The following is an 8,242-nucleotide window of genomic DNA, read 5'->3' on the forward strand; positions in this document are numbered from 1 at the left end:
CCCAACCATGTGTTCAATCAATTAATGGCATGATAAAACAAGAAATAACCTGCAACGTTGTTCCACAAAAAATGTGAAAAGTCCAGTAACCCAAGATAGCTATATAATACCTACCCACTAAGCAGGTCTCACATAGCATTCAATAATTATTACAGATCAGTATCCCTCTCCTATTACATAGGTGTTCCATGCCCACCACACTTACCACTTGTAGTCATAAAGAACCTTTGACATTTTCCACCTGAGTAGAGAGGGTTTCCTTGTATTACAATTTAAATTATTCTGTGATGTGGGTAATATTTCATTTTACATTTTCAAATGGATAGGAATGTCTTCCATTTGAATCTGAATCTGATTTACACAAAGGTCCCTTTTACATGGCATAAGGGTACTTACTGTAAATGAAAATCAGGCCTTTGCTAACCTAAACTATTGAAGTTCTACTACAGGTGTCAGCAACATTTTTGAGCAGAGAGACAAAAACACCCCAACCTCGACTTGTAAGATGCTGACATGCCAGGGGTGGATGGTGGGGGAGCCGTGAGGAGCCCAATCCTTGTTGTGGCAGTGCAGGCCCAGCCCCTTCCTTGCTGTCTACCTAGAGGCATGTGTGCAACAGCAACGAGCCAGACCAGGGTTCCACATACCTTGGTGCAGTGGCTTGCAGCCTCCCTGCCACCTGCTGTGAGTAGACTGGGCTCGGTGGTGGGTGCCAGGGGCCTCCCCAAAGCCAGGGCTGGCTGTGGCAGGTGGCCAGGAGGCTGCAAGCCGCTGCACCAACATCTGTGGAGCCCTGGTCTGGTTCAGTGCTGGCAGTAGGTGCACGTGTGCCTCAGGGTGGACAGCACGGAAGAGGCCGGGGCTGCACTGTTACAACAAGGATTGGCCCCCTCACAACACTCCCACCATCTGATCTGTCCTGAGACACATGTGCATCCACCATCAGCAAGGCTGGGGCTCTGCAGGTCTCAGTGCAGCAGCTTGTAGCCTCCTGGGCACCTGCCATAGCCAACTGTGGCCTGACCAGTGCTGCATATAGGGAAAGAATGATCTCCCTGGACCTTCTTGTGATGCGGTTAGCGTTTCTGACCGCTTCCTCACATTGGCAGCTCATGTCCATCCTGGTGAGTTAAATGCCAGATAGCAGAGATTTGGGCAGGCCCCTGCTGCCTGCCATGGAGCCCAGACTGCTTGCAGCAGGAAGTGGGGAGACTGCAACCTGCTTCACTGAGATTTGTGGAGCCCCAGATCAGCTCATTGCTAGCAGCAGGTGCACATGCACCTCCCGGCGGATGGTTGAGTTGCTGAGAGGGGCCAAATCCTTTCATGGCAGTACACCCCCAGCCCCTTCCCAGCCATCCAGCCCAAGGTATGCAAGCCAAGCAAAATGCCTTCATGTGCTATGCTCTGGCATGTGTGCCAGGAGTTGCCAACCCCTGCTCTACTATGTGTTATAGCTACTAGATGTGTGAAGTAAAATTATGTCTGAATATATCACAACAATTTCCAGACTAGCCTCTTATGTACTTTGGAATGAGAAGCACTGTATAGCATATGGTAAATGTAAGATATGATTATCATAGCATTTACTGGGGTATTCCACACCGAAATGATGAAGCAAGGTTTTTTGTTTTGTTTTGTTTTTACTGAATTATAACTAAGTTTTCTTTGAAAAGTCAGCAGGGTACACAGAGTTAAATATCAGGAGCCCACTATTAAGGCTATAAACACATTCTTTAGCTCAAAACTCTCTTTTCTTGTCAGTTTGATTAAAGGCTCAGGTTCAACACAACTGATGTCCAAGGAACTTTAATTTTCCTTTGATAAACTGACAGTATTTCTTTAATGTTAATCCAAAGGGCATAATGTTACAGTGGTCTCTTTGTGATGCAATTAAACATTTTTAATCTGTTCTTATCTTCTGAACCTCTTGCTAGTAGCCATTACAACATCCTGCGAGAAAGAAAGGTACCTACAGGGTGAGTCTACATGAAATGCTTACTGCACACTTGACTAATTAGCTGTGAAGTAAATGTCTCAGCATCTACATGTGTGCCCTTATTAGGCCAGAGTAAACTAATTTACTCTTCAGCAAAATAGTAATAGTAAATACAAGTACTATCTTGTTGCAGAGTAAAAAACTCTGTAGCAGTGCACATGTAGATGCTGGAGGGGCTGGCTGGGGCATGAGGGTGCTTCAGTGTGTGGAGATTCCTGCCAGCTAGCCCCACCTTGAAACTTCCTCATGCCCTAGCCAGCCCCTCCACAGCATGTTGAACTGGATGGAGCAGCCCCGGGCTGGCAGGCTGACCCCTCTGAGCCCCCCTGCCAGCTGGGGTTGCTGTACCCTGGTTCCAAGTGCTGCACATGAATGAACTGTGAAGCTTATTGCTCTGGAGTTAATTGCTTCTGGGTGCACATTCAAATAGCACACCCAGGAGCAATACACTGCAGAGCAACAAGATCAACCGTTTATTCATGCACCACAATTATACACATAGCCATGCCCACAGTGGATTAGTCTGAAGTAATTAATTATGAGGCATAAATAGTTGTTACTTTGGCAGGAAGAGGTGTATATTTGATCTCCCCTCAGAATGATAAGGAGGAAAAAGAATAGAACCTGACTCAGAATCAATCCAGGTAAAACAGAAAATACTGTATTTACTTGCATACCACATACACATTCCCCCAAAAATCAGCCCTCCAAAACTGGGATGCATCTTAAGTGGAGAAGCTGATTTTCTTGCTGGAATAGAAGTATGAAGATGCTGTGCTGCAAAATAACTGTCAGTTTCTGTATTAGCAAGCAAGCAGGAGGGGTGGAGTCCAATGTTAACCCTTTCCCAGATGCTCTTAGCTTGCTGGCTGAAAGGCAAGTTGGTAGCTATTTTGCAACACAACCTCTCCATGAAAAACTATCACTCTTAATATTTTTCCTACATTCTGCCTTCCAAAATAAAGGTGCATGACTTGTCTGGGGACCTGTGGTTTGAGAGAAAGCATGCATGTTGGTCAGCTGGGTGGAATGTGCAGGAAAACATAAGGAAGCAGTGGTGTTCTACCTCATTGTGGCTAACTCACTCACAGTGGGGAAAGTTAAGTCTAGACTCTGCATCCCACAAAGTTCATCGTTCCTTAGGGATATCCATACATGGTTTCTTTAAGCTTTTTCTGGTCAGCTGGCATGGAGATACAATACCTCTATAGATAAGAGTATGTAAAGACTACTGTAATTACTTCTATAGAAGATGAACTGAACCACAGAACAACTACGGACCCAAATTCTATACAAGGGGAAGTGGGAACAGAAGCTGTACCTTCGGGGTCTAGTCCATTACCTTAACATGGAACCATCTTCCTAGTCAGCTGCTGTTCATACTATTGAAAAGGTGCCTGAGATACTTTCTCCTGGTCAGGAGAAAGTTAATATTTGTCTGGGTTTTAAATGAGGTACCATTTGCTGGCTTACCCTGAAATTGCGTCTTGCTTCATTTAAGCAGAAACTTAACGTGACAGGAGTTCAGCTCAAAGGAATTCATCATGTCAGTATCTTCATTGGAATGAAACATCCCCCTCTACCCCTCCTGCCCTATTACCATTTTCATTCAAATTGGAATAAGGAAGCAGCCTTAACACAATTAGTTTGTCAGCTAGATTGCTGGTAAAAACCTGTTTAGAAACATTCCTGCACATGAAAATGTGTGTGCTAATTAGCCCCTTTTGTGTTAGGCAGTTTCTAAGCCAAGTCTAGAGAGTCATCTGAGGGCACTGAATGTCTGTTCTGAAGAGAGGCTTATATGATTGAGAGTGTCATGACCACTCGAAAAACTTTCTTCAAGGATGAGAACTTTTCTGTTGGCAACGTGTTATCAGGAACATCTAGTCCAGCACCATCAAGGATTTTTCTGTTTATTTTAAAAACATCCAGCCACTACAACTTCTTTTAGCTGTAGTAATACAGAGGAATTAGGCAATAGGGGAGAAAAGCATCTGAAAGACTGAATTAATGAATGGTATAGATTTTGCCATTAATAAGTGTTTGAACTTCTGCCTATGAAAGCCTATAAAGGCCTCTCCCTCCCTGACCCAGTTAGTCTCTAAAATGCTCCCTACCATGCCTTCTGCCTGCCTGATTAACCACTTCTGTCCTCCAGATGAAGCCAGGTAATACAAATATGGATTCCAAACCCCAACTAAAATGCAGGGTGCTGCTCAGCTCTATATGCTTGGTCAACCTAGTATCAGGATGGGCCCCAGAGTACCAGGGTGTTTGGATTATGTGAACCAATCAGCTAGATTCCAAAATCTACCATTTGGGGTTTTACCAGTTTTAGCTACCAAGAAAACAAAACCTGTAAGGTTCCAACTGGCTTATGCTGTGGGCAGTATTTATCTTTTTATCTTCAACTCCACTTCTTCTTCATAACAGTTATGGAAGACTGGATGACACTGGATTGTACAAGGGTACACTCTCCAATTTCCTTATAAAATCAAAAAGGTTTTTTTAACTCAATTCTCCCCAGTAGGTCATCTCCCCTGAACACCTTTCCACTTTCTCCCTGCACAAACCAATGGAGCCTTTGCCTTCCCCACCAACCCCACCCTGACAGAACAATGCGTCTACTTCCCTTGAGGTTTAAGAGGGGATCACTTACTCCACTGTCTCCTCTCCTCAAAAACCACAGAGTGAGTAAACAAGCAGTTTACCTCTGAATTCCCAGCGTTGTGATATTTGCCTACTCTCCAGAAACTTTCAGCTGGCACAAGGTCCCTTGCAGTCTATAATCTGCTTGGCATAAGTTAAAACAAGTAGGCTAGGACTATGGCCAGAACCAGTCTGCTTAAGAAGCAATGAGCCATAACTGGCTGCTTGACTGCTCCTATTTTCCTTAGACAGATCTTAATTCAGGAAAGCTTCTAGGTCATAGTACTTCCTCCAAATTCATTCAGGATAGAGATGCATAGAGGTAGCAATAGAAATAGATATATATTCCAGACTATTCTTAACAATAGAGACATGGGACGATTACTATTGTGGCAGGGATATATACAAAATGTTCCACCATCTCCCAGGATCCTAGTTACTTTGTTTCCTGGAGCTATAAATTATTAAGCATAATATTTATTTAACATGTTGAACAAGTCTGAACATGCCTGCCTAATGTAACCCTAATAATATGCACCAAAATAGTTAATTAGGCACTGAATATCATGTTTCCCTTGGAAGATTTTTTTTATGTAAGCAATTAATAAATAAAAAACTGTTAACATAGGTCATTTCATTTCATTTTATGGTTTATCAGAAGTCAGCTATATAATGGTATGCTTCAATATGTGTTGCCTGCTTTCTTTTTAATACTTTTGGTACTAGCTAAATTTCAGAGCTTCTACAAATTTACCAGAAAGGGTTAGTTTAACAATGAGAATAAAGACCGCCAATTATAGTGGTTTTGTGGTGTGGGACTGTAGTTCACTAGGGACTAGAGGCCCCATGATGAAAAAGGAAAATGCTTTTCTAAGGCATCTCTCTTTTCTTTACTATTTTCCCACATATTCTACTCAGATTATTCCTCTTTGTTTAATTTTTTAAAGGTATCATCTTCACACCAACATGTCTCAGTCACTGAAATCAAATGTGGACATAGAAGAAGCTCCAGTTTGCCCATCAAAAATGATCAACAGCTGGAACATATGGAGTCTTCTTTAACTGATTACAATTAAATAAAGATTACAATTAAATACAACTTTGGTGTGTTCTCAAAAAGCTATAAAACATGTTAACATAGTTACATCATCATGACACTCAGCTGGTTTTTATAACATGAATTTACCCAAAGCAGAAATGTTCACATAATGCTTGTTTAAGAATTGCATTGTAAAAAATATAATGCATTTCAACACAACTTTCCTTAAAATTTCTTTCAAGTTTCCTCTGGCTTGCAAGCAGTTTCACCACCCTTATAAATACCAAGTAGTGATTAAAATGACAGAAAATCATGACTGGAGTACTCATATCACTGAGTATGGGATGAGTTAATGCCAAGTTTGAAATACTGTATGTATATAACTGTATGTATTAGGGCTGTGTGAAACTTCGGTAGCCAATTTGATTTGGAGGCAATTTGGCCTGATTTGGTGGCAAAATCTCCGAATCCAAATCAAATTGAGAGACCCATTAAAAGCTCTGAATCAAACTGAAGTCTCTGAATCATTTCAGAAAAGATTTGGAAAAGATTTGGAGATTTGGAAGCCAGACATGTAAGAAACAGAAACTGAGAAGAGGGAGGGGGAGGGAAAGACTGCTCTTATATTGACATTTGTAGCTGGCCAGTGACTGTGATCTTCTCTGAGTTCCCTTCTAATCACAGTGCTTTGGGGGAGGGATGTAGAAACAACATATAAGGCTGTGCGTGAACTCATCTGTGTGCCTTCTGTGAGCTTTCTGTCTCTGTTGCAGCAGCAGCATCTGAAAGGCTCTGGTTTGGTAGTAGGTAGTCTCTTACCAAGTTCTATCCAATCCTTTCCTATTGACCCTTGCGTACAATCCCTACTGTTATCCACTAGGCACGTGCAAAGTGGCTAGTATTTACTTCAGATTTGGGTTTGGCCAACTAGGGGGACAGTGATTTGATTTGGTAATTTGAATAATTTCTGAATTGATTCAGAAAGCTTCAAATCGATTCAGACCTTTTTATTGGTCTCCCAATCTGATTCAGATTTGGAGATTTGGCTGCTGAATTGGGCTGAATCTCCTCCAAATTGAATCAGTAGCTGAAGTTTTGCACAGCCCTGTTATCCATTCCTTTCAGCTTATTCTTCCCCCAAAATCCTCTTATTTGTTCCTGGTATCCTGTCTCCACCCCCCCACCCCACCCCAAAAAAGAAATCTGTGTTTTCCCTGACAGTGTGTCATCACTGTGCAGGAAAGCACAACATATATTACATATATTAAACACACACACACACACATTTTGAAGCACATAAAACACCATAAAGCATGCTGGAAAGGCAGGTGCCAGGTCTTCTGGCAGAGGAGGGAGAGGGGGCAGAGGGAGAGCTGCAAGTTCCACCCCCGCCAAACACAGACGCACCCTTTTTCCTGGCAGTGAGGAGTCTTCTGCCGCTAGTGGGAGCAAGGAGATGGAAGCTATGTCTGCACCTGAAGCACCACCAGTAACACCAGTAACCACAACCAGCAGCAGAATGACATTCTCCACTCCAATTTCAGTTGCCAGAATGAGCCTTCCAGTCCCAGAGGAGGAGCTGGATCTGGAAGTAGAGGAGTTGAGTGCCATAGCCATGGAAATTCTGGGGAAGGAAAAGGAATCTGAGTTTGTGCTCCACACTACTCAAAGTTCCCCTAGAGGCAAGTCTCCTTCTCAGGAGGTTGTGGGGGCAGGTGGCTCAGCTCTTCCTGTTGTTGTGCCTCTGCCTGTTGAGGAGGGGAATAAGGCAAGATCCCCAGCCTCAAGCCAGTAGCGGGTGGGTAGTGTAGTGTGGGATCATTTTGAGGTGGCAGATGATCCCAGGTATGCTCCCTGCCGGCACTGCTGAAAGCAGATCAGCTGAGGCAAGGAAATGAAATACTTCATCACAATGGCAATGCTGCTACATCTCAAGAGGTGGCACCCCCTTGCCCTTGTTCCTCCTCAGCCTGGCACCAGTGGAAGCATTCCCAAAAAGAAATCCCCCTCTTGCTCCAAAGCCCCTGTTCCCAAGAAGCAGAGGCAGGCCACACTGAACCAACAGAGGAAAGGCAGGGACAAAAGGGGGGCACATTCCCAAGGCAAGTGAGGTCACCTAGAGCATTGGGGAAATGCTTGCTCTGGATAGCCAGCCCTTCTCCTTTGTTGAGCATTCAAGGTTCCGGCAGCTCATGGCACTTGTGGCCCCATCCTACCAAGTGTCCTCATGCACAACCTTTATTAGGATGGTGGTGCCCTCCCAGTATGAAGCATACAGGGGGTAGTTGAGGGAGAAGCTGCAGAAGGCAGGGCCACAGGTAACCTTGCACTTCACCTCAGCTATCTGGAGCAGCCAGGGTGGAGATCATGCCTACCTCTCCCTCACAGGGCACTGTGTGATCAGTAAGGCTGTCAGTGGGCTCTCCTTCAAGCAGAGGTGATGGATGACTCCCACATAGCAAGGGAGATCCTGGTGGCCATGAACCACATGTTGCAGGGGTGGCTCTTTGGGCAGACCAAGGTCACCTATGGATTTATTGTCACCAACAACAGGG

The sequence above is a fragment of the Gavialis gangeticus genome, unplaced genomic scaffold (genome assembly GCF_001723915.1).
Source record: "Gavialis gangeticus isolate Ggan-Ray unplaced genomic scaffold, GavGan_comp1, whole genome shotgun sequence".
Classification (NCBI taxonomy): Eukaryota; Metazoa; Chordata; order Crocodylia; family Gavialidae; genus Gavialis; species Gavialis gangeticus.